At 42.6% G+C, this 24447-nt stretch overlaps 1 long non-coding RNA gene across 8 annotated transcripts in view; it reads left to right on the top strand.

Annotated features, from left to right (window-relative positions):
- The window catches only part of LOC128349396 (uncharacterized), a 36811-nt gene that overhangs the window by 6945 nt on the left and 5419 nt on the right, over positions 1–24447 (top strand). For 4 of the 8 annotated variants that reach the window (XR_008318796.1, XR_008318798.1, XR_008318793.1 and 1 more), the window contains exons 5-6: positions 2577–2663; positions 9796–10955. This is a non-coding gene — a long non-coding RNA (uncharacterized LOC128349396). Of the gene's footprint in view, positions 1–2576; positions 2664–8253; positions 10956–10979; positions 12388–24447 lie in introns of those variants that run through there. The other 4 variants (XR_008318795.1, XR_008318794.1, XR_008318797.1 and 1 more) reach the window with 4 other exon arrangements.

The raw sequence follows: 24447 nt of genomic DNA, 5'->3' as shown, positions 1-24447 counted from the left end.
GGAGGCAGATTGAAGCCCAGAACCCAGAAGGTAGCATTTCAGAAATGAGAGCATCTCTGTTCCTCTCATGGCCAGCAAGACCGGCAGAACTGAGGAGTCTCAATCAGAGGCACTTTCACCCCTGGACGTCCGGGCCAAAGTCCAGGGCCTCCACACCCCCTGGGGGGCCCCAAATCCTCTTTAGCCTCTCCCAGGTGGTGCGGCCGTTGCACTGTGCCACCGGCCCATGCTGTGCCAGCCAGCCAAGTCTGACTGTCACCTGCGCTTAGTGGCCGAGCGTGACCTCTACTTGCTTGCTTCATTCATTCATTCATTCAATTTCTATACCGCCCTTCCAAAAATAGCTCAGGGTGTTTTACACAGAGAAATAATAAATAAGATGGATCCCTGTCCTCAAAGGGCTCACAATAAAAAAAGAAACATCAGATAAACACCAGCAACAGTCACTGGAGGTACTGTGCTGGGGGTGGATAGGGCCAGTTACTCTCCCCCTGCTAAATAAAGAGAATCACCACATTAAAAGGTGCCTCTTTGCCAAGTTAGCAGGGGTTTAGAGACAGAGCGGGGAATGGGGATAGGAATATGTTAAGTTGCATGTTAAAATGTTTCTGCTGATGCATATTTGCATAAATATATCTTTTATATTCTTACATTCTTGTGAGTTCAGATTCTGTTTGTACCCTAAAGAAACCATGTGTTACAAATACTGCATTTGTCATGGTGTGTGTGTGTCTGTGTCTGTGTGTCTGTCTGTGTGTGTGTAGGGGGATGATGCTTAACTTGCAGCAGGGCCGGGGGGCGGGGCTCAAAAGGCCTTTAGGTCCAGGCTCCAAAATTACCTAGGTGCACTTCTGATTGCAGGTATTGAAGATCCTGTGGGACCCAAAGTTCCTGATGTTATAAGAAAATGTCAGGATGCTGGTATTGTTATGCGTATGGTCACTGAAAATAACATTAATACAACTCGTGCAATAGCAGTAAAATGTGGCCTCCTTTGACCTACGGATTCCTTTATATCCCTGGATGGGAAAGAGTCTAATAGACGAATACGTAGTTCAGAAGACAAGATAAAGCAAAGCTTTTAGACCAGGTTTGGCCAACCCCCTCTTGGCAGCATGAAAAAAATGGGCTCACTAGGTACCAAAGTAATGTTGCCAGGAGTCTCCCCACTCCACCCCCGGAACTGGCCATGATCCCACCCTCTTTACACTATGGGTTTGAGTTTTGATTCCCCCCTCCCCTTTTATTGAACTCTCTTTTACAATCTTGCTCCCAGTTCAACTCTCAGATACCCACAGGAAGAAACCTCAAGAGCAGGAAACTCCCGCCATGCTTTCCTTCTTCTCACCCTCTCTCCTTCCTTCGTTCCTCCTGGAATTAAGCCTCCAAGAAGACTGTCCGGGGCTAGCCTCAATCCAGACATAAGGCACTCCCTCCAGGAGTAGCTGCAAGGGAAACATAACTCCTGGAAAGAACCTCTCAGGCGCTTGCCTGCCTCTGCTCTTGGGCACCCTTTAAGGTGGCTTTGGCTTTTTTAAGGTGGCTCCGGTTCTCCCTTGCCTCACTCTCCACAGCAATGGAGCAAAGCAAGAAAGAGCTGGAGCCAATGGCAGGAGGCAAAGCCACAGAACCTTTCTTTCTTTCTCCTCCTTCTCTGCCCTCCCATGTCATCAGATCCAGAGTAAAATCCGGGCAAACCAGGTGGCGGATTTGAGATCCTTGTAAATCTGAGTGGAATTTTGCAGCCGGGAGGAGGAGCCAAAATCCGGGGGCTGCCCAAAATTCCGGGAGACATGGTGCTGGTTCTACACTGGGACCTACTACAAGTTTTAGCTTTCCTGCCAAGCGTCCTTCATGCTGAAAAGCATCCCCAAACTCTTGCAGTATCTGCTCCATTGTCAAGGCAGCTGAATGGTTCTGCTCACTGGTTTGCAGTGCATTCAAAATATTCTGATGTTGTACTTGAATCAGCTGCATGGCCTGCACTACTTTACTCTCCAATGATGGTCTGTAGTCTTCTTCTTTCCCAATAACAAATTCTAAGCAATAGAGCGTATTATTCCTCAGATTGTGAAACTTAATTCTGCATCTATTTGGTTTCAGGTACTCTTGTACTTCATAACCAACTGGCCAAAGGGTTCAGTCTCAGTCTGCTCATCCACCATGACAATGGCCGCACAATCCAATTGAAAGTGATCTGTTCCAGTTGAAAGGGGGATTTCATGGAACAGCCCCTCAGGGTTTTGTGGCTCAGGGTGGTTGGTGGGAATGAATCTCCTCTGGGGATCTGCACCCACTCAAAGCTTTGTGGCTTGCGGGGTGGCAACTCAGGTAATCCTCCCCTGACACAGTACTTGTGTGGTAAGGGGTAAGTCAGCAGCTGGGAGGGCTGCTGACAACCACCAAGCCTGGCTGTTTCACCCTGGTGGGATTACAGCTGTCACTAGGAAGCTTGATCTGCAATGAGGTGTTGCCCGTACTTAGTTTAGGTTTCTTACTTGTTTCCTTGTTGCAGTTGTGATGGAGTTAATAAGATGGCCCCAGTTTAATCCATCTCATGTTTTGTCTTTCTTCAGGTCTCTGGGTGTAACCCTGTTCCCCACTCAACTGGTCACAGCAGCAATAAATCACAGCAACAGCACCCAATACAGAGAACAAACATGGTAAGTAAACACTGAACATAACAAGGACCCCAGCAACATGCAAAGATCAACTGGGTACCAAGATTAGTTCCAAGGCAGGAATTACTAGTGGAAAAATGAGGCTGCAGGAGTGTTTGTAGACCCTCTTAATCAGTTTGCTGTGTTCAGAACCAGGAAGTCACTCTGTAGAACATGCCAGGAATTGTCCCTTCCAACTCTGGCTTCAGAACCTTAATTGATTTTTCCATGTTGTCATAGGGACTTCAAAGGCTATAGGAAATACTTCAGGAAATCTTGGCTTGATTATTTTCAAAACAACAACAAAGGATTATGCTTCAGCATATACCTGCATTTTTCAAAACAGTTAGAGACATTTTTAAAAGTATATGTTATCCAATACCCCCAAAATGGAGCAAGCAGGGTTTTTTTCTAGAACAAGGGTCAATTTTTGAAATGCTATTTCTCAGCTATTTAACATCAGATCTGGAGTGTGGTATCACCTACTTGACATCTGCAAATGATCAGGTAGATTGAACAGAAAGTTTTCATTTTATGGCCATAGTAGAATATTGAAACAACTCCTCACCTTAACTATAATGGGACTACTGTGCCAGTAGCACCTCTCACCAGTGGTGGCCTCTCACCAGTGGTGCTGTTCAATTTGGGTTGATTTTGATGGCTATTTTAATGGTTTAGAATGGTTTTAACTGTTTTAATTGGTATTTTAATGGTTTATTTTGTAAACTGCTTAGAGCAATGATCTAATCTTCATTACAAGATCCAGGAGTCAGTGGCAACACCTATCAACCATACATGCAGAGCCCTGATTAATTGTTTGTTAGGTCTGTGCAAAGCTTCAGCCAGAGTTGAATATTCTGTGCTCTTGGCACTCTGCAGAGGCAACTGTTCTCACCATGTGTTGGTGTGCTTTCCCCAGTGTGGTGGGGGCTCCTTTATGGGAAACATCGCCTTCTCAAGCTTGAGCACTATCTTGGAAAGCATGCACAGTGTGCTGGGAAATGAAGACCTTCCTAGTGCTTCCTCCACAGCAGTCTACAGAAAAAGCTTTGGGAAGGACTACACTGTGCCAAGTGTTCTGTGCAGTCTTTCAGAGATAGTGCTAGAGCAAAACAGGGCTCCGTTTCTCTTCAAGCCTCCCCTCAACACTGAGAAGGGTGCAGCACTGCATGGAGATTGGCACAGTGGCTCTGATACTGAAAGTGGCAAAGTGGATCTCCAGATGTTGCTGAACTACAGCTTCCATCATCCACAGCCACAATGGGATTTGGCCATTGTGACTGCTGCTGATGGCAGTTATACTCCCAAAACAACTAGAGACCCAAGTTTGAGAACTCCTGGAATAACTGATTTTGAGTAGGAAACTAGGGGCAAACCCATGAGAACACAAGAACCATCTTACTGGATCATACCACAGTAGGTTCATCCTGCCTCCCACAATGGCCAAACATGCCTATTTACTTGCCCTGTTTGAGGTCCACAGGTGGGCCACGAAGGCAACAGCCTTCCCCATTGCTTGTCCCCAGCATTTGGGATTTAGCCTGTGCACTTGGAGGTTCTCCTTATTCATCATGATTGTCATTGTTGGGCCCTTTCCTCCTCAATCTGATCCCCTTTCAAAGCCATCTAGGCCAGTAGCCATTGCCACATCAGTGAGTTCCACAAGTTAATTACATATCATATCAAGGAGGGCTTCTTTTTGTCTGCCCTGAACGGAGCCTGGCTTTCAGTGCCAAGTGGCAGAGCAATTTCCCAGCTAGGAGACTTCAGTGTGAAATTAGGAGTGTGGAGCATTCATAGTATGATGGCCTTTATAGTGTTAAGTTTGTTTACTTTATTTATTGACAATGAGGTTTTATTTTTTAAGTTCTGTGTGAGGCCTAGAAGCCTGTCAGCTGACAGGAATACAATGTTAGGAGCTTTCAGTTGACAGAGGGAGATGAGAGTTGTGTGAGTAGGTGCCTCATTATGAGGTAGTTTACCCACTGCACATTATGCAGTTTCTAAGGATTCAGTTTTATCCAATGGAAATGGGGCAGAATGCTGAAACTGAGCAGTCATTGGGTAAGTAAGCAGACTGTTCAGGACCAAATAGAAGGTAGAGTTATGGTCCAGTCACCAGCTAAATTCAGGGCTGTAATGATCATCCAGTTGGGGTGGAGGGGGGAAAGAGAATTCCTGATGAAAAACTAGAAAGAGAAGGAAGATGTTCAAAGATCTTATTCTGGGTCTTCCTCTGTTCCACTTTTTAAACAATATTTCTCAGTCAATATTGTGCAACCCTGCCACCTGGTGGCCGACTGCAATCTTGTGCAAGATCAATGGGGAAATAAAAAACAAAAAAGTGAAATACCCTCCCTGTAAATTTTGTTTTTAAAAAATCATGTAATACAGAGTATCCTGTACTCCGCTATCCTGTGCTACAACTGTGCCTGGTTTCAGAGCTCAATGGCCAGCGTAATAATTATATTCTAATTTTCCATTGACCTTGTGTTGGAACCAAATGATGTTGGGCTCGAGGCCACAAGGATCGGGTGGCTCCTCTCCCATGGAGGAGTCCAACAGCCATGCCACAATCCCTGATCCCATGGGCTAGCCTGTCTGAACCAACGATGCCTGGCCCTGCAGGGAATTCAGAGGCAAAATGCGGCTGGATTGTGTCCTCTCATGAGACTTCGAAGAGGACCTGCAAGACCTCATGAAGGTCTTGTGAGACTTCTGGGCAAGATCTCGGGGCCTTTTGAGATTTCACAAGAAATCATCACCTGTCATGAGCTATTTAAGGGCTGGATTGCCGATGATGAGGGGCCAGAAGCCGACGAGAGCTTGACCTGGCAACAGCTCTGTGATTTGGCTGGAGGCTTGGCCAAAGAAACAAAGGCCAAAGAAAGGACTTGGGCAGGGCCAGGCCTCTAGCCATTAATCTGAGGCTACCGGGCCAAAGCTACACCCTGACTAGGCAGGAGAAGGCATTACCCTGAAAAGGCGTGATAGACCCTTATGTTTAAAAACCTTGTAGCTGCCTAGCGAGACCTGTGGCAGCCTTGCAGAAGACCCATGGCATTTTTTTAAAGTGAGTCAAACTTATATGAGGTTTTTTTAATAGCAAAGGTTTAAAAGAATGCAAAGCTTCCACCACACATGTGCACATACCTGCTCCTTCTCTACTTGCACACTTGAAAAAGGAGGAGGTGGGGTGCTCCCCCCCCCACCTCTGCAACCCCATTGGCTAAAAATGGACCAGAAAGATATCAGGGAGAACATGCAGTATGAACAATCCCTGCTTGGGGAAAACCTAAGCAACCATAGCCATAATATACAGGAATATAAATGGCCCCATGTTTACTCTGAATTATGCCTGAAAATATTTATTTCCATTTATTTCCACTTTGACTACTCTCGTCCTAAGTCCTCTGATGTTAGACCACTTCTTCCCGCACTAAAGCTGGCAGTCTGGAAATGTTCCTGGTGAAGGGAGAAAAACTCCTGCTGCTTCCCCTGCCCCACTGTTTTAAAAATTCAGAAGGGCAATTTTTCTGTGCAAAAAAATACATCAAAACTCTGTGCCCGAGTTGCCACTGATTCCTTGCAGGATTTTGTAGCCCAGAGATTGAACAATGCTGGGGCAGGTTACCTGGGTAAGCAAGAGTAGCAGTAGAACTTTTGCTGGAATTGTTGGTGAGTGAGAAACTAGAAGAGAGAGAAGAACTAATAGGGAGAACTGAAGAAGACCCATCCAAAGAAAGAAACTGAAGAAGACTGTGGAAGAAGCTGAGGACAAGACGAAGACACAAAGACTGGAAGGAGGACAAGGACCAGAGGCATATCTACGGAAAATAGCACCTATGGCAAGCACTTAAATTGCACTCCTGTCCGAGCACAAAAGCAACGTGCCTCAGAGTAATTTGGCTTTATTGGTGGGACAGGAGGGTTAAGTGCCTGTTTCCGTAACTTGCAAATGGGTGGGGCATCTAATATAGAAGGGGAAAACATTAATTCCATCTTAGCTTGAACTTGTACCCATTGCTCCCATTATGCTGGAAGGTTTCAGGAAGTCTTTAGAGAGATTTGTATTAGGAACGTTGTCCCTCCCCGTTTTTAAAAAGGTTTTCAAAAAAGGCAGATCTATTCAAATGACTGAGTTGTCAGCTTAAACTTTAAGCGGGGGGGGGGGAAGAGAACATGATCCTCTAAAAGAAAATTATGCAGGGATTCTAGAAGATGCAAGAAGAAAAATGAAGAAGAGATGCTTTCAGGCATCAAGCCTGCCTGAAATGACTCCAAAGAGCTTGCTCAGGCTCTTCAGAGCTTGAGGCCACACCCACTTTGACATCACATGCAAAGGGGGCATGGCCTCGAGCTTGGAAGAGCCTGAGCAAGCTCTTTGGCATCATTTCAGGCAGGGCTTCCTACCTGAAAGCATATATTCTTCCTTTCTCTCCCTCTCCGGAATGCTGCCTGAAATAAGCGGCAAGTGCTCATTGCAGGGGGGGCACCTCTCCAGATCACAGCTGGGGCAGGGGCGGGGCATGGCAGGCATTTGTGCCCCCCTGCAATGGCACCCAGGGCACGTGCCCTGCCTGCCCTACCCTCGTTACGCCCCTGACAAGGACTTCCTTGATGAGTAGGTTCCTGCAACAGATGCTGTGGCAGAGATCACACTGAATGTGCCAGGCCGGACTGAGGCTTGATGGAGCATCCTGTGCTTTTCATGCCACTTATTTAAATCTCCCCACACAGCAGCTGAAAAGCAGGGAGAATGGCTATTTAAACTACTGTACACCTATGGTGGGGGAGAAAACCACAAATAATCTAAACTACCCCCCCCCAAAAAAAATAATAATTAAATTGGCATACAAGGAGGTGGCCCACAAATGGGCACAACCACTATTTAATCTGTACAGGTGGCCCTCAAAAAGCAGTTGTGCCCATTTGTGGGCACAATAATATAATTTTAAATTAATGTGCTTGCAAAAAGGAAGTAAAAGAACAGTTTGAAATCTGTAGGATTTCAATTTCAAACATCACTAATGTGACACCTCCAAGCAACACTTAGGAATACAGAGCTAAAAGCTTTACACCCCAAATACTGTCAAACATGATGCCCACAGGCAAATAATTGGCAACACGTGTATATGAGTAAGGAACTGGGGTCACCACAAAAAAGGCTTAGGATCACCCAAAATAACACACACAAACCATCAGGAGACTGATTATGAGGACATTACTAGACAGCCTAGCATCTTGTCCAGGTCCAGTCCAACTTCAGACTTGAGTGTGTGGCGGGGGGTGGGGGGGTGTTGGGATGCTTCTGCTAAAACGTTTATTTTAAACTGATAAAATAATCAATGTAAAATACATTTTACAATTTATTTTACATTATTTTGCCCTAATGTGAATGGAGATCTTGCACTGTTGCTTCCTTAGCACTGAAAGAAAACAACAAAATATCTAACCTGCCCCACTACTATACTAATACAAGTCATTTTATACATGAAACATCCCTGAAAAAAATTCAGCTATTAATTTATCTGACTTGGAGATTTTTGGCAACAATTGACTGATTGTATCCTGGATTTTAATATTTTTACAGGCATCATAGTTCAAACTGCATATTAACAAGACACTTCTAGCAGTATACTAAGAGTATCAGTCTGGTATTCAAGGAATAACAAAACAAGTCCTTTGATGCACCAGGATTTTAATAGAAATACAGTTGAATAAACGCAGATATCAGGGGAAAGATCTCCCATTAGCTTAAAGCACTGCAAAAAAAAGCTCTATGTCTGTCTTTAAGAAGAACAAAGGATTCAAGATGTGGAGATCTGCAAACACAAGGCCAAGTGAGGATATAGCTGAAGCAGCACAAGAAAACTAGACTATTAAAGCACTGTGGTTATGCAGACTGCAAATAACACATTCCAAAGGGGTTAGGGTCCAAGTGTTAGTGTAACTATTTTGTGACTTGGAATATCGTCTCTGTTTTTACTAATGCAAATATCTCAGACATGCTTATTTCTTCCTTGTATTGAAAATCACTGTTAGGTTCTACCATACATTCAAACTAGGTAGCTGCCTGGGGTGGCATCATTCAAGGTGTTCACCAAAGTGGAGGTTGGGGCACAGTCACCATTGGACAAAGGACGGGGAAAAATGTCCCTGGGCCAGCAGGGTTGGGGTGGCCGCCAGCATTCTCTCTAATTTTTTTCATCTGTGTGCGGAATGAGTTTTGTTCTGGGCGGCAATATCAAAGCAATGTGTGTGCATGTGCATTCAGAATGGGCCTTCCTGATTCAACCTGAGTGGGATCTAAAATTAACTGAGCGGACATCCAAAAACTTGTGAGTGTGCACATGTGCGCACACCTTAGAGGGAACACTGGTGGTCACCATTGCACCCTCCTGTCCTCCTCCTCCTCCTGTACACAGCCGGTTAACAAAGTGCTACCAACTGGGAATGCAAGGCACAACCCCTCTCCTTCCCAGTTGGTGCTTCATTCAAGCGCCGACTGGGTGCTTTATTTCTCTGCATCAAGCGAGACAAAGAAAGAAGCACCCAGATGGCCCTTGGTTCCCAGTTGGCACTTTGTTCAAGTACTAGCCGAGTGCTTTCTTTCTCTGCATCGCTTCAAGCACCAACTGGGAAGGAGTGGGAGAGGGGCTGCGGAGCCCCTCTTTCTGACATGGACCATGTCCCCAGCATCTGAGATTGATACAGGGTGTGTGGCTGGTTCTCACACGGTAGTGCGTGCAGCAAAAATTGGGAAAAGGCCACCGGCAAGCTCCCTACACCCCTGGTGGAGGCAGTGGATGACACCAGGTCCTGCACTACTTTTGGCATGGCCAGCTCCCTGTACAAATGGAGAGTTGTGAAGCAGTCTCCTGATGTGCCTGGGTGGTGAAGGAAGGAAGGAGCCACCGTTAAAAGCCAAGAAAAATGACAAATGCAGATTGCAACAAATAACTTCTGTATCAAAGAGAAGTGCTAAAAAATAACAAGGCATTAATAGTTGGCTTTATAGTTGTAACATTTTTGTCCCGAGTATAATCTCATAAACACATGCAAGAAAGAAGAATATAGTTGTCAATCACAGCAGTGGTTTTTGTGGGAATAAACCTTCATCTGTCAATTTAAGGTTCAGATCCCGATCTGGTTGGTGCACAGAAAAACTATGGTCATCTACATCATCTTCAATGCCTGACCCAAGATCTGATTCAATTTCATTTCCTGATCCATATTCATCTCCAGAAAATGCAGCAGTATCTGGGTGGAACTGAAGTTTCTTCATCCTGAAACACAGTATAAAATCATAAACTTTGGACAGAGGATCAGACTCATCAAGACCTTCCTTGCCAAAAAATAAGATGGTGGAACAAAATGAATCAGCTTTGTGAACTATTTTATATGGTCTGCCTGCTCCACATACTAAGCTACTGATACAGCATGCTTGTAGAAGCCTTTGCAGAGTTCCTTTCCAGGAATACACAAAGATGAGATTAAAAAGGAGCTCTCTGCCTGCTGGCATCTATGCAGTCTCTTTCTTGCAGTAGACAGGTTCTTCACCTGCCACCCCATTAAAAACGCATTTTGTATATTTATTTATATTTTACTTAAAATATTTATATACCACCCAAAACCTGCATCTCTCATATTTGTAGCCAAATATTGTATACATCCAATTGTCACTGGACATTTAAGATGGGAAGAGGCCCTAAACACTGCTGACATGATCCAGCTAAACTTAAGCATTCTTACAACCCACTGTTTTCAACAGAACCGTTAAACACATGTTGATATCTTTCCAGCTTAAATCGGTGGGATTTAAAAATACACATATTTGGCTAGATTGTGCCCTCTCTATGTGTTTAGAAACTGAATTATGTGCTGTCTTGAAATGAGCAGACTCTGTTGTGAATTTGGATATGTGATCCTTAGGAGTACGTTAACATCTCAGCAGTATTAGTGTTTGCATTGGGAAATATTTTATTTATTTATGTATTTATTTATAAATAAATAAATAAATATTATTCATATTATTATTTATAAATAATATCTATAATATTTATTTAATCTAATTATTTATTTTATTTAATTGATTATTTGATCTAGTTATTTTAATTATTTAATTTAAATAATTAAATGATTTAAATAAAATAATCAAATTAAATAATCAAATTTAAATTATTAAATTATGTAATTTAATTGTTTATAATATTTAAATAATAATTATTATTATTTATAAATAATATTTGCAAATATAATAAATAAATAAATAAATCACCACACTCCTAGTCATTCAGAATTGTTATTATTTTCCAGTTAAAAAGGAGAGGTGCTTGCAACTCCATCATCTCAGACAACAAGTTGGAAACATGTTCTCATCTTCAGATGGCAAAGAGTGATAATACTTTGTCAGGAACCACAGGATCGTGTGCTTGACCAGTTACAGCCCAGTACATGAGAAATGGATACTGAGCAGCTGGAGATGACTGTCGTTTTTTAACTAGGCATCAGAGATTATCAGAAATGATGCATCACTGAGGAGAGTTTATCCTGGTTAAAAGGTGGAGCAAATGTAAAATTGTAGTGGTTAAAACATAGACTGGGAAGATTCAGGTCCAAATTTCTCCATCCAAGCATGAAATTCACAGGGGAAATCACTATCTTTTAGTCTAACCAACCTCACAGTGTTGTTGTTAGGAAAGGGAGGCATGTACATGTTACTCATTATTTATACAGCACTATCAATGTACATGGTGCTTTTAAGAGCTTTGTTTTTAAAATGCCGGTCCCTGCCCGCAAGGAGCCTGCAATATTAGAACAGACAATTGGGAAGAAACAGAGGTGAAAAAGGATGGGCCTAGGTATGGAGGGGGCAGAGGTGCACCTAGGTAATTTTGGAGCCTGGACCTAAAGGCATTTAGAACCCCCCCTACCCATCCACATGGTACTTTAAACAAACTTTTAATGCAACCACGCTACTTGGGGCAGACTAAAGAGAATTGGGGGGGGGGCAGGGGGTGTGGAGGCCCTGGACTTTGGCCTGGAAGTCAAGGGATAAGAGTGCCTCTGGGAGGGGGTTGCTCTGCGAGCAATTGCAGTTAAACATATTTGAATGTGGTTACAATTGGTTACAAGGGGTTAAGCCAAAGGCTTTCCAAAAAGGTTTAAGGAGGTAGTGAAAGGCAAATTAACTGTAATATATACATATATTATTTTTTTATTATTATTCATAATCACTATCAATGGTGCTTCATTGTGATTTATAAGCAAAGAATAAATACAATGATGGGCAGGAGCTGAACCTGGACCATAGATATACTATATGAAGTTGGGGGTGGGGGAAGAGAACCACAGATATATACTATATGAAAGTACTAGGCAAAACCAAAAAAAGTTACCACCACCAGAAATAGGATACCACCACTAAGCTTTAAACCCATTTTTATTTCTCACTGATATCTGCTTGATTTGGTGGTTGTGGTTTCTGGCTGTGCTCTTAATTGTGGGGAATTCTTCATTTACTGCATTTCTACCTGTAATGTGACAGTTAAGGTTGCAAGAGCCCAGCCTGACGGAAAAGCAAACTTATATACATGTGTGTTTTTAGAATTCCCATAATGTTCTGTGAATAAATGCAACATAATTTCTACAGATGTATTTTGTGACATATTTCAGTTGTAACAATATCTCCACAGACATTAAAATCTTATGTTTTGTACCGTTACCCTATACAAGTTGTACACATCACTTGTTTAGTAAACATTCAACATATTCAAGATTGAAAAAGGCCAGAACATACTGTAGTTGAAAATTAACTTTACTCACAGCATTCGATCAGTCTTTGGAGGGTGGACCATATTAGCAGCCCCATCAGAATTCACAGATGGAGGCCCTTGCTGTTCAACACAATTTGGAGAAGAGTCACCATGTCTGCACAGCTGAACAGGACCACCTGATTAAAATGCTTAAGTGTGTTAATAGCAAGCTTATTCAATCTTTAACAATTAAATATCTACATGATAGCCCTGTATTAAACAACCTAGTCAATGCAATGATTAGAGCTATAATAGCAATAGCACTTACATTTATATACTGCTCTATAGCTGGAAGCTCTCTAAGCGGTTTACAATGATTTAGCATATTGCCCCCCAACATTCTGGGTACTCATTTTACCGACCTCGGAAGGATGGAAGGCTGAGTCAACCTTGAGCCCCTGGTCAGGATTGAACTTGTAACCTTCTGGTTACAGGGCGGCAGTTTTACCACTGCGCCACCAGGGGCTCCTTGAAATGGAGAAATGGAACAAAACATTCACTGTTAAAGTTCCAAGCAAGGTCTTTGCCAGGGTCTGAAAGGAAGCAACCTATGGTTTTCTCTCACAAAATTACCTGCTGAGGGCAACTTAACTACATATGAATGACATCCATTTTATTTGGCATTTGTGTACATATATGCACAGTAACATGGTTGCTAATGATGAAGGATCAGGTGGCAACAACAGCAGGAGTAGCATGACTGTGGGGGTGATGGTGGAGTGAAAGAAAGATAACCTTTAACGTTTATAGTCTCGTGCTCAGGGAATTAGAACTGGCAGGCAGGTGCAACCTCATCCTTTGCCAAGGATGAGGCACAGACCTTAAAGCTACGGACTGGACCTAAAGAAAGACCTTCAGAAACGGGGCCATTGTTGGTAAGCTAAAATCCTTACTGATTGGGGAAGATGTTTTTAAACAAGATCTGAACAAAGGATTGCAGAAAGGAGAGGAAGTGGCTTTGGCAACCAAGGAAACTTCTCTCCTAGCCTCAGTTGAAACTGTTGTTTGTTTCCTGTTTGGGCTTGAAACTATGAGCCCTTTCTCACGATTAAGTGAGAGGGCTTGAGGGTGGGCAATGGGGAAGGCAGCAGAAGGTCACCTTCCCCGCAGGCAATCCCTGGAGAGTTACTGGGTGCATGAATTGTGCGTCCAGTTGGTCCGCTGCTTCCTTTGGCAGCATGGAGGTGCGGGGGATGGGACACATCATCCTGGTTCCTGGAAATCCCACAATGCACCGTGCGGGGATCCCACTGGCACTGGCTGGGAACTGTGCAGCGTCTACACAAGTAGTTGGATGCAGTTAAGGGCGCCCTTAATCTCAGCTAACGGGCAGGCTTCTTTGGCAGATTTGCCACCGAGGCACCACCTGGATCTGCATGGATCCCAGCGGTTCTTACCTGCAGCCTAATCTGAGCTGGGCATCCCTAGCCCAGGTTAGGCCATGCATGAGAACAGCCTCTGTGCATGCAACGTTCTCTTCTATATATTTATTTTGTTTATATCTCTCCTTTAAGAATAGACATTCTCACAAAGCAGCTAACCATGAAAATAAACTAGTACACAATAACCATACCAACAACAGTAAAACCACAGCACAAGCCAAATAACTCCTGTTGCTCCTTCACAAGGAAGTTAGTGTTCATGGGTCCTGGGGCACAGGGACGGCACGGGGGACAATCTAGGAGTCCTTTGCCACACAGCCTTAGCAGGCTTTCCCCTCTTGTCTGGGCCTGAGAAAAGGCACCACTATGGACAATGGCAAAACCCCTGCTAACCTGGCAAAGAGGCACCATTTAATGTGCTGATTCTCTTTACTTAGCAGGGGAGAGTAATTGGCCTTATCCACCCCCAGCACAGTACCTCCAGTGACTGTTGCTGGTGTCTGTCTTATGTTTTTGTTTTTGTTTTTAAGATTGTGAGCCCCTTGGGGACAGGGATCCATCTTGTTTATTTATTATTTCTCTGTGTAAACCGCCCTGAGCCATTTTTGGAAGGGCGGTATAGAAATCAAATAAATAAACAAACAAACAGACAGACAGAAAAATAATAATAATAATAATAATAATAATAATAATAATAATAATAATAATAATACCAGGGGATAGCAGAATAGAAGAAAAAGAAATAGAAAAATAACACAGTCAATAACACCTGTCTGACTGTGTAAAATAATAAACCCCAGTGAGGCACTACCTTGGCGTGGTTGTGGGGCTTGCGTGCTCTGAGGAAGGTGAGAGCTATGCCAGAGGTCCAACCATACTGGACAGGTCTCACCAGAGGAGCCAGACAAAGAGTGCCTCTCCCGTCAACAATATGGTGAGATGTAACTTTAATAAATCTATACTGGATCGGTCGTCGCCCGGGTCAACAAGGACCGCGCCAGGTGCTGGAGTCCCTGGACATCTGGTGGCAAGTGGGCAACAAGACTCAGGATCTTCAGTTGAGCAACCAGGGCTGAAGACAGCAAAGTTACTGGAAGAAACGTCGCTTAACCGAAAAAAATATACGAAAACTGCCAACAAGGAAATAATGATCTGCTATTACAAGTCTAGTCCAACTAGAAGATGTTATTTTAAAAGAATGTACCAAATTTGGAAAGAGAAGCATCCAGATACAGAAATAACAGAACAAAGGCTAGCAGACCAGAGAAGATTCATAAGAAGAAATAAAGTATTCACAGGAGTTGAGCTGGAAGAACTGCAAAGAGCAACACAAGCTCAAGACATGGAAGAAGAATTACCACCAACTGAAGCAGTTGCTCAGGCGCAGGTGGAGGAGGTGTTGGAAATAGAGGATGCCACTGTTGCTGAACTGTTTCAAAATCAGAACCAGGCAACCTCCCCTTTGCCTTCACCTCAAAAACCCAAATGCCGTTTAACAGAAAAGCAACAAGAACTAAAGCAAAAAATAACTGAGCACATGAACCAAACAACCACCAGGGTTCGACTTCCAGCTCTAAAAGCAGTTGCCAAAAAACAACTTGCTCAGGCATTAAAAGATGTCAATGCTGCAATTGCAGAAATAACAACCAAGAATTTGCAAGAAACAAACCAACTAATGTACAGTGCAGCAACAATAACAACACAAGAGCTCGGATATAAGATCAGTGGACCTGTAAAAAAAGAAAGCAGTACATCACCTAAATGGAAGATTAGATTAGAAAATAAAATCTCCAGGCTTAGATCAGATGCTGGTAAATTGAAAGATATGAAAGACAAGAAGCTGAAGAATGAAAACACCAAACAGTATCTGATCCAAAAATACCACCTAGATTCAAGGAGAATTAGAGAAGTCCTGGAAATAATAAAGCAGCAAATAACAGCAGTGTCAAAGAAGATTAGCAGGTATGAAGCCAGAATTACACAACACAGGCAGAATCTCCAATTCCAGTTGAATCAGAGACATTTCTACCAAAGCACAGAAAGAGAAACTGCAAGAAATGTAGAAACACCAAATAAAGAAGAAACAGTGCAATTCTGGGGGAAATTATGGGACAATCCAATAGATTATAATAAAAAAGCAGGCTGGATGAAAGAGGTCAAAAAATGTAACCAACAAATGCAAGATCTAATAATAACACCAGAATTAATAAGTGAAAGAGCAAAGAAAATTAAAAATTGGACTGCGCCAGGCGACGATGAACTGCATGGCTTTTGGCTTAAACACCTAACAAGCCTTCATAAACAACTATCAAAACAGTTCAATCACATTTTGCAAGGAGGTGATATTGGACAATGGCTAACAACTGGGAAAACTCATCTCATAATGAAAGACCCAGCAAAAGGTGCAGTTCCAAGTAATTATAGACCAATAACCTGCCTGCCAACCATGTTCAAATTATTAACTGGAATAACAGCAGATGAAGTGATGCAACACTTATTAACTAACAAACAGCTTCCAGTTGAACAGAAAGGAAATTGCCCGAACACCAGAGGCACAAAAGACCAGCTGCTGATTGACAAAATGATTTTAGAAAACTGCAAGAGAAGAAAAACCAATCTAAGTGTTGCATGGATTGACTACAAGAAAGCCTTCGATTCATTGCCTCACACATGGATACTAAAATGTTTAGAAACAACTGGTGTCAGCAAAAACATTCAGATATTTATTAAAAAAGCAATGAGCATGTGGAGTACACAGTTAACAATCAATGGCGAAACACTTGGACAGGTTAGCATTAGAAGAGGCATTTTCCAAGGGGACTCACTATCCCCTCTATTGTTTGTAATTGCCATGACCCCACTTTCACAAATACTAAACAAAACAGGCTCGGATACCAAACATCTAAAACATCAAGTAAAATCAACCATCTGCTGTACATGGACGATCTGAAGTTGTATGGAAAGTCCCAGTCAGAAATCGAATCACTGCTAAACACTGTCCGTATATTCAGTAGCGATATAGCAATGGAGTTTGGACTAGACAAGTGTGCTGCATTAATAATGAACAGAGGGAAAATAACAAAAACAGAAGGAATAGAACTGCCCAATGGAAGCAAGATCAAGAACCTGGAAAAGAAAGAACGTTACAAATACTTGGGCATTCTCCAGGCTGATAACATCGCACACACTGAAGTTAAAAGAAAAATTGGAAGTGAATACATCAGGAGAGTTAGAAAAATCCTAAAGTCCAAACTCAATGGCGGGAACACCATACAAGCCATAAACACCTGGACTATACCTGTTATCAGATACACTGCAGGAATAATAGCCTGGACCCAGGCAGAGCTAGAGACGCTAGATCGTAAGACCAGGAAAATCATGACCATCAATCATGCTCTGCAACCCCGCAATGATGTTGATAGGCTATACCTCCCTCTCAGCTCAGGTGGAAGAGGAATGCTGCAAGTCCATCAAACAGTAGAGGAGGATAAAAGAGGCCTTGAAGAATATATCAAGGACAGTGAAGAAGATGCACTTCAAATGGTCAATAATGAGAAACTATTCAACACCAATGAAACAAAGCAGGCCTACAAGAAAGAACAAGTCAAGAACCGAGCAGAAAAATGGAAAAATAAGCCACTGCATGGTCAATTTTTGCACAATATAAGTGGAAAATCAGACATCACCAAGACCTGGCAATGGCTTAAGAATGGCAACTTGAAGAAAGAAACAGAGGGTTTAATACTGGCTGCACAAGAACAGGCACTAAGAACAAATGTGCAATAGGAGCAAAAGTCAAAAAATCCACCACAAACAGCAAGTGCCGCCTTTGTAAAGAAGCAGATGAAACCGTGGACCACCTAATCAAGGTTGCCTCAGCCTTCCATCCTTCCGAGGTCGGTAAAATGAGTACCCAGAATGTTGGGGGCAATATGCTAAATCATTGTAAACCGCTTAGAGAGCTCCGGCTATAAAGCGGTATATAAATGTAAGTGCTATTGCTATTGCTATTGCTATTGCTAATCAGTTGTTGTAAGAAGATCGCACAGACTGACTACAAACAAAGGCATGACAAAGTAGCAGGGATGATACACTGCAACATCTGCAAAAAATACAAGCTACCTGTAGCCAAACATTGGTGGGACCATAAAATTGAAAAAGTTTAAGAAAATGAAGATGTAAAAATATTATGGGACTTCGGACTACAAACAGACAAATATCTGCCACACAATACACCAGATATAACTGTAGTCGAGAAGAAAGAAAAACAAGTCGAAATAATCGACATAGCAATACCAGGGGATAGCAGAATAGAAGAAAAAGAAATAGAAAAAATAACCAAATACAAAGATCTACAAATTGAAATTGAAAGGCTGTGGCAGAAAAAGACCAAAATAATCCCAGTGGTAATTGGCGCCCTGGGTGCAGTTCCAAAAGACCTTGAAGAGCACCTCAACACCATAGGGGCCACAGAAATCACCATCAGCCAATTACAAAAAGCAGCTTTACTGGGAACAGCCTATATTCTGCGACGATATCTATAACAACAGCAACAACATTGACAATAAAATTCTGGCATCCCAGGTCCTTGGGAAGGGCTCGATGTCTGGATAAAACAAACCAGTCAATAACACCTGTCTGACTGTGTAAATAAATAATAATAATAATAATCGTCCACTGGCATATAGGAAGTTGTGGCTGCCAAGAACTCATGGTGAGTGTGATCCCTGGCAGAGTTGGGCCCAGTACCGCACATGAGCAAGGCCTCATGAGAAAGTCCAAAGAGAGGAAAGACAAGCAGCCAAACACACTGATGACACATGAGGGCAGAACGTCCAAATCACACTTAATCATGCAGAATGAACAGTACAAATTGCCTGAATCATGACCTAACATGCCACTAGGTGTGTTTTACCCCCCACAATGTGCAAGAATGCACTGGGAGGCGAAGTGCCAAATGATGGGCCAGCAATTGCCCAAACTGGCCCAGTGTAGAAGCAAGGCCAACTTTGAGGCAGAAACAGGCATAGAACCTTCTTTATTTAGGAGATGTATGGCCCAGGCTGAGTCGCTCATACTGGGGAAACCTGTGTGGTATAGTCACCACACCTGGATTTGGGTTGGGAAAAGCTGCGTTCACATCCCTGCATGCTCTGATGTCAAGCACAGTGCACTGACCTTAGGACAATCACCAAATTTCAACCTAAGCGACCTTACAAGATTATTGGAAGGATAAAAATTTAATTTTCCCATGACACACCTCCCTGACCTCCTGAGAGGAAGGGTAGGATATAACTATTAGATATGTTGCTTTAAAAAACATCATAAACAAGAAAGCCCAGTGAAATGGGATTTCCCTAAATAATCTGTGGACATTTCACAACAGCATGTATACTAAGCCGGGGCCAGGGGTTTCCAACCTTGGATCCCCAGATGTTGTTGGACTACAACTCCCATCATCCGCTGCCACAATGGCCTTTAGCCAAGAAAATTTGGGGATTCCAGCTTGGAAACTCCAGTATTATGTGATGATTTGGACAGCAACTCTTAGTTGTAATGCATAAACTTGCAGGAAGAGGAAGAATGCAAACTACTGGTCCTCTGGCCAACGAGTTCAGAAAGAAGCAGTCAGCAGAAGAAGATTAAGAAACAGTGCTGGGTTGATTTGCATCTTGCAGGGGCAGGGAGAGAGAACTTTCAGCCTCAATTTCTGGGTTCCCAATAAATATGCAAATATTTCCTGCACTCAAAACTCTCATTGGTCTTTTACTTCAAAGGATAGGAAGGCAATTTAGATAAATGCTATCCTCTATAATAAAATGGTTAGGTGTAATCCCGTGTCTGCCTGTGTCTTTCTTGGCCGTTCTGGGCATGCGCGGAGCGCATGCCCAGAATGTCCAAGAAAGATACGGCCGCAGGCACCAGGCGGCCATGTTGGCTCCCAAAGCGAAAGGAGGAGAAGCGGGGACCGGGGAGGCGGCAGCGGCGGGGCCGGCCCTGCCGCTGAAGCGGCCGTATGTGGGAACCGGGAGGGGGCCAGGAGGGACCAGGAGGGGAAGTCAGCGGAGGCAAGCTGGCGGCCGCAGCAGCAGCAGAGGCCAGCCAGCGGCCGCATCAGCAGCGGAGGCGAGCCGGCGGCCGGAGCGAGGAAGGTGAGCCGGCGGGTGGTCTCCATGGTCGTGCAGCAGCGGCCGCCGGCTCGCCTTCCCCTTCCGTGGTGGATGCGGCAGTGGTGGGACCAGCCCTGCCGCAGAAACAGCCGCGGGCAGCATGCGGCCATTTAGGAATAGGACGGAGGAGAAGCGGGGATCGGGGAGGGCAGAGGCGGCAGAAAACTAGCCCCTCCCCCCACTAGAGCCCGTTATTTAAACGGGCTTAAAAATACTAGTAATAGATAATACTCTAGGCATTTATGAATGCCTTTTTACCAGTTATGGAAAACAATGGCTGTGGATGTTCTCTGATATAAGAGACTGAATTCTTTCAATTCAGTTCCTTCCCACTTAGCTTAACATTCCAGGATAGACCTCTTTTGTTTTCCTTCTCTGACGTTCAAAGGAGCAAACGGAACTATTTAAAGCCATGCTGAACATTTTGTGGATTTATTAATTATTAATTATTATTTATTCGATTTATACCTTTAACCTTTCATCCAATGTTATACCTTTAACCTTTTCATCCATCAGTAGTATTAGCTGATTATACTGCAAGCCATCCTTTTATTGTTGCTTTTAATATATTTTCTAGTACACTTTCTTCAAAATTTACACTGAATTGCTTTCCCAGACCTCTGAGAAGCAGAGACTGGTGTTTTGTTTTGTTTTTTGTTTTTAATTGTACATGTTATATCCCACTCTTCCTCCAAGGAGCCCAGAGCGGTCTTAAGTTTCTCCTCACGATCACTCTGTGAAGTAGGTTAGGCTGAGAGAGAAGTGACTGGCCCAGAATCACCCAGCAAGTCTCATGGCTAAATGGGGATTTGAACTCGGGTCTCCCTGGTCCTAGTCCAGCACTCTAACCACTACACCATGCTAGTTATATTAAATAAATAACATAATGTTCAAGAGAGCAATTGACAGACATTTGCCCTTTGCATTGTTTGCTTCATATCTTATATATAGTCCTAAGAGTTGCCAACTCTAACTGAAGCTATTCCTAGATATTTGTTTCTTCCAATTATTTTTTCTAATATCTTTCATAAGCCATTGCAATCTCCAAGACTGCTTTCAATAGTCACCTGGAGATTGGTGCTGATTCCTGGAGGGCTGGCAACTCTAACAGTATTTCTTAAAAAAAAAAAAACATTAAAGAATACTTTTACACTATTTATAAAAAGAATTTGTGTCTTATTAATCAGGATCCAGGAGCTCCTAGAATTATCCAATTATTCCTTTTCCTCTTTCTGTGGCGTTCGTAATTACAGTTAGAGTTATGGATGTCAGCATAGCATCCCTCGCCCAGCACAGCATCCATCCAGTAATTTTTGCTGTCTACCTTGTATTTCTTTTAGACTGTGAGCCCTTTAGATAGGGAACTGCCTTCTTATTCTTTTTCTATGGGCAACTTCATACAATTGCTGGCAGGTTAGTAAACTGGGAACATGGGGAAATGTAGGGAACTGAAAGAGCACATTCTTGGCAAATGTGATGTCTGAACCCACCCAAGCATGATTCCATTGCCAGATTCCTGAAATTCACCCAACGTTCTCTGCTCAACTGCAAATGTAGCAGATCTCAGGAAATTGGTGCATGTCCCAACATTTCCCCAACACATTCCCAGTTTACAGACCTGCCAGTGGCCACGTGAAGCCACCCTATATAAACTGCTTTCATTGAAAAGCATAATAAAACAACAACAATACAATTGTCTTTCCACACATTTCTACAGATATGGTGCTTTTTCTGTGTGTACATCCTGCTATATTCTGGTGGCCCACCATTGCCATGACATAGTAAGTACTGCCCCCTTCCCTCTTCTCCACCACAGTAGGTTTGGTTCCTAAGCATGCACAGAAGGGGTGCTCAACCTTGCAGAATTGCATCCGTTAGTCAACAAAGATATCTGCCTTTTGTTTAAAGTAGCACCTGCTTTTTCTGACATTGAAACAATTGTTGAAACAAATCTTTATTAATCGTTTCTTGAAATGGTTTCCTTCTACCACCATCCACTCCTTAACTACTTGTTTCCATACAATCACAGTTCCCTAGTTCTTTTTCTTAATTTAATTTTTAATAAACACAATTTAGCACCATTGTGTGAATTATACACACACACACATACTACACACACACACAGGGTGTGGAAGTGAAACAACATGGTAGTTAGAGTTGGGTCACCACAAATGTCACTGTATATGTCAAACCTACACCCCTAAAAAGTATCTCCACTTGAGGACACTGTGTTGCTATTCCATCCATGCACCACCACCGTCAAAACGAAAAGGCAGATTATCTGTTGCTTATATGTGTTAGGTTATTTAGATTTTATAAAGGTAAAGTATGCTGTCAAGATGATTTCGACTCCTGGGGCCCCCAGAGCCCTGTGGTTGTCTTTGGTAGAATACAGGAGGGGTTTACCATTGCCTCCTCCCACGCAGTATGAGATGATGCCTTTCAGTATCTTCCTATATCACTGCTGCCCAATATAGTACCAGTGGGGATTTGAACCGGCAACCTTCTTCTTGTTAGTCAAGCATTTCCCCGCTGTGCCATTAGGTGCCTTTTTAGGTTTTATAGTTTTCAGTTTTTAGCCTTTTTATTTAAAACATTTAGAAATTGTCATTTTAAGTGTAGTTTTAGTTTTGTCTTTTAACTTGTTTAATTTTATTAATCTTTTATTTTACATTGTATCTATTTTATTAATGTTGTGAGCCATCCCAATCAGTAGTGTACTGGAAGGGTGGAGTATAAATGTTTTAAATAAATAAAATAGATAAATTGACTGTGATCTATGAAAAGAAGGATGAAGCATTGAGAAAACAGAGGAGAGAAATGGTTTGCTGATGATGTCATGTAGATGCCCCATACAACGTGAATGAACAAGCCCTGGCAATTCCAGAGTAAATACCTCATATGGAAGCACCCCAAAGAATTAGGAAACTGGATCCATGGATCCAAGGGGGTATTATTCTTGTTATTCTTGAACAGCAGCCTGTTTGCAAATCTGATGGGAATCTCAAAAAGCTTGTATGGCACGGGGTCAAAAAGAACGAAGTCAAAACATTAGTTACAGCTCTTTGGATTCCAGTGAAGAAATCTAGTGGCTTGAACTCAAAAGTTATATATTATAACATTTATTATTGTTACACCACTAGAACAGCAATAGTTCAGCATGTAGCACCATTTCATCAGCCCAGCAGAAAAAGATAACATGATTATTAGAGGTCTCATAAATACATCAAGGATGTGTGATTGTTAATTTAATTTCCGTTAAGCTGTTCAAGTATCCTGTGTGGTAATTTCTGAGGTACTGATCTTCCATTGCTTCACACTGATCGCAATTTCCTTTTGTGTCAGAAAACAAACCTGAAGCCCTAACAGAAATTGAATGCCTTTTTAAAGATCTCTCTACTCTATTTATTTCCACAGTGGTATATTCTATAATCTATTAACCTTCCAGATCAAAGTCAACAAGATGTAGCTGTAACAGAGAGAAATGGGCAGCACAACATTTCCCCCCTCTTTTTACAACTTTTTCCAGTGAAGTTTTTGGGGAAATTATTTTCTAAACATATCTCAGAAGTTTGGCTTCAAGTATTTTTGAGTGGCATTGATATTGTAATCCTTAATGACTTTACTTGAAGTAAATCCAGTTAGGATTGTATTCCAAAGTACAGTGCTTGTTATAATATATATTTATTTAAAACATTTTTGTTCTTCATATTCCACCATCAAGGGTCTTCAGAGTGGCTTATAAAACAACCATAAAACAGCAACAGCAGGACCAAATCTGTGAAACTAACCTGAGACTTTCCAGGTGTTGATGGACAATAAATCCCATCATCTCCAGCCAGAATACCTTGGGCTGGGGACGATGGGAGTTGTAGTCCAACAATAGCTGGAGAACCTCAGGTTGGCCACCCCTGATACAGACTCTCACCCAGTGAGGCCATACAAAGTGCACTCAGGCAAGATGGTCTTCATCGCCCATCTGAATGCATTAGGAGAGGAAGAGAGCTCCTGTCTTAAGGTCTTCTGTATTCAAGGTGTCACAGCTGAAAAGCCCGAATCACATGTACCCAACCTCCACAACTAACAAGACAGGGGGGCATACAAAAGATTAGTAAAATATTAAAGACACATTTGAAACAAATGCTACCTAAAGGGATGTGGGATTTCTACATTAATTAATGCCTACTCCATTTTGTGACTTTAAAAAAAGAGGTCTGAGGTTTTTTTCTTAAAAGAAGCCTGCTGCACTACTTAGATGCAGGAGCACACATGAAGACCCTTGAAAACAAAACAAAAAGAGATGGATCACCAACCTTCTCTAAGCCTTTACTACCTTTATTCTTTCTTTGGAGGCTGTGCAACCTATCTCTCTGGAGCAGGAGAATACATCTCCTTTAACAAATGCATCAGAAACGGT

This window comes from Hemicordylus capensis, chromosome 3, assembly GCF_027244095.1.
Source record: "Hemicordylus capensis ecotype Gifberg chromosome 3, rHemCap1.1.pri, whole genome shotgun sequence".
Taxonomy (NCBI): Eukaryota; Metazoa; Chordata; class Lepidosauria; order Squamata; family Cordylidae; genus Hemicordylus; species Hemicordylus capensis.
The sequence above is the reverse complement of the archived record's forward strand: the minus strand, read 5'-3'. Positions and strand labels throughout refer to the sequence as shown.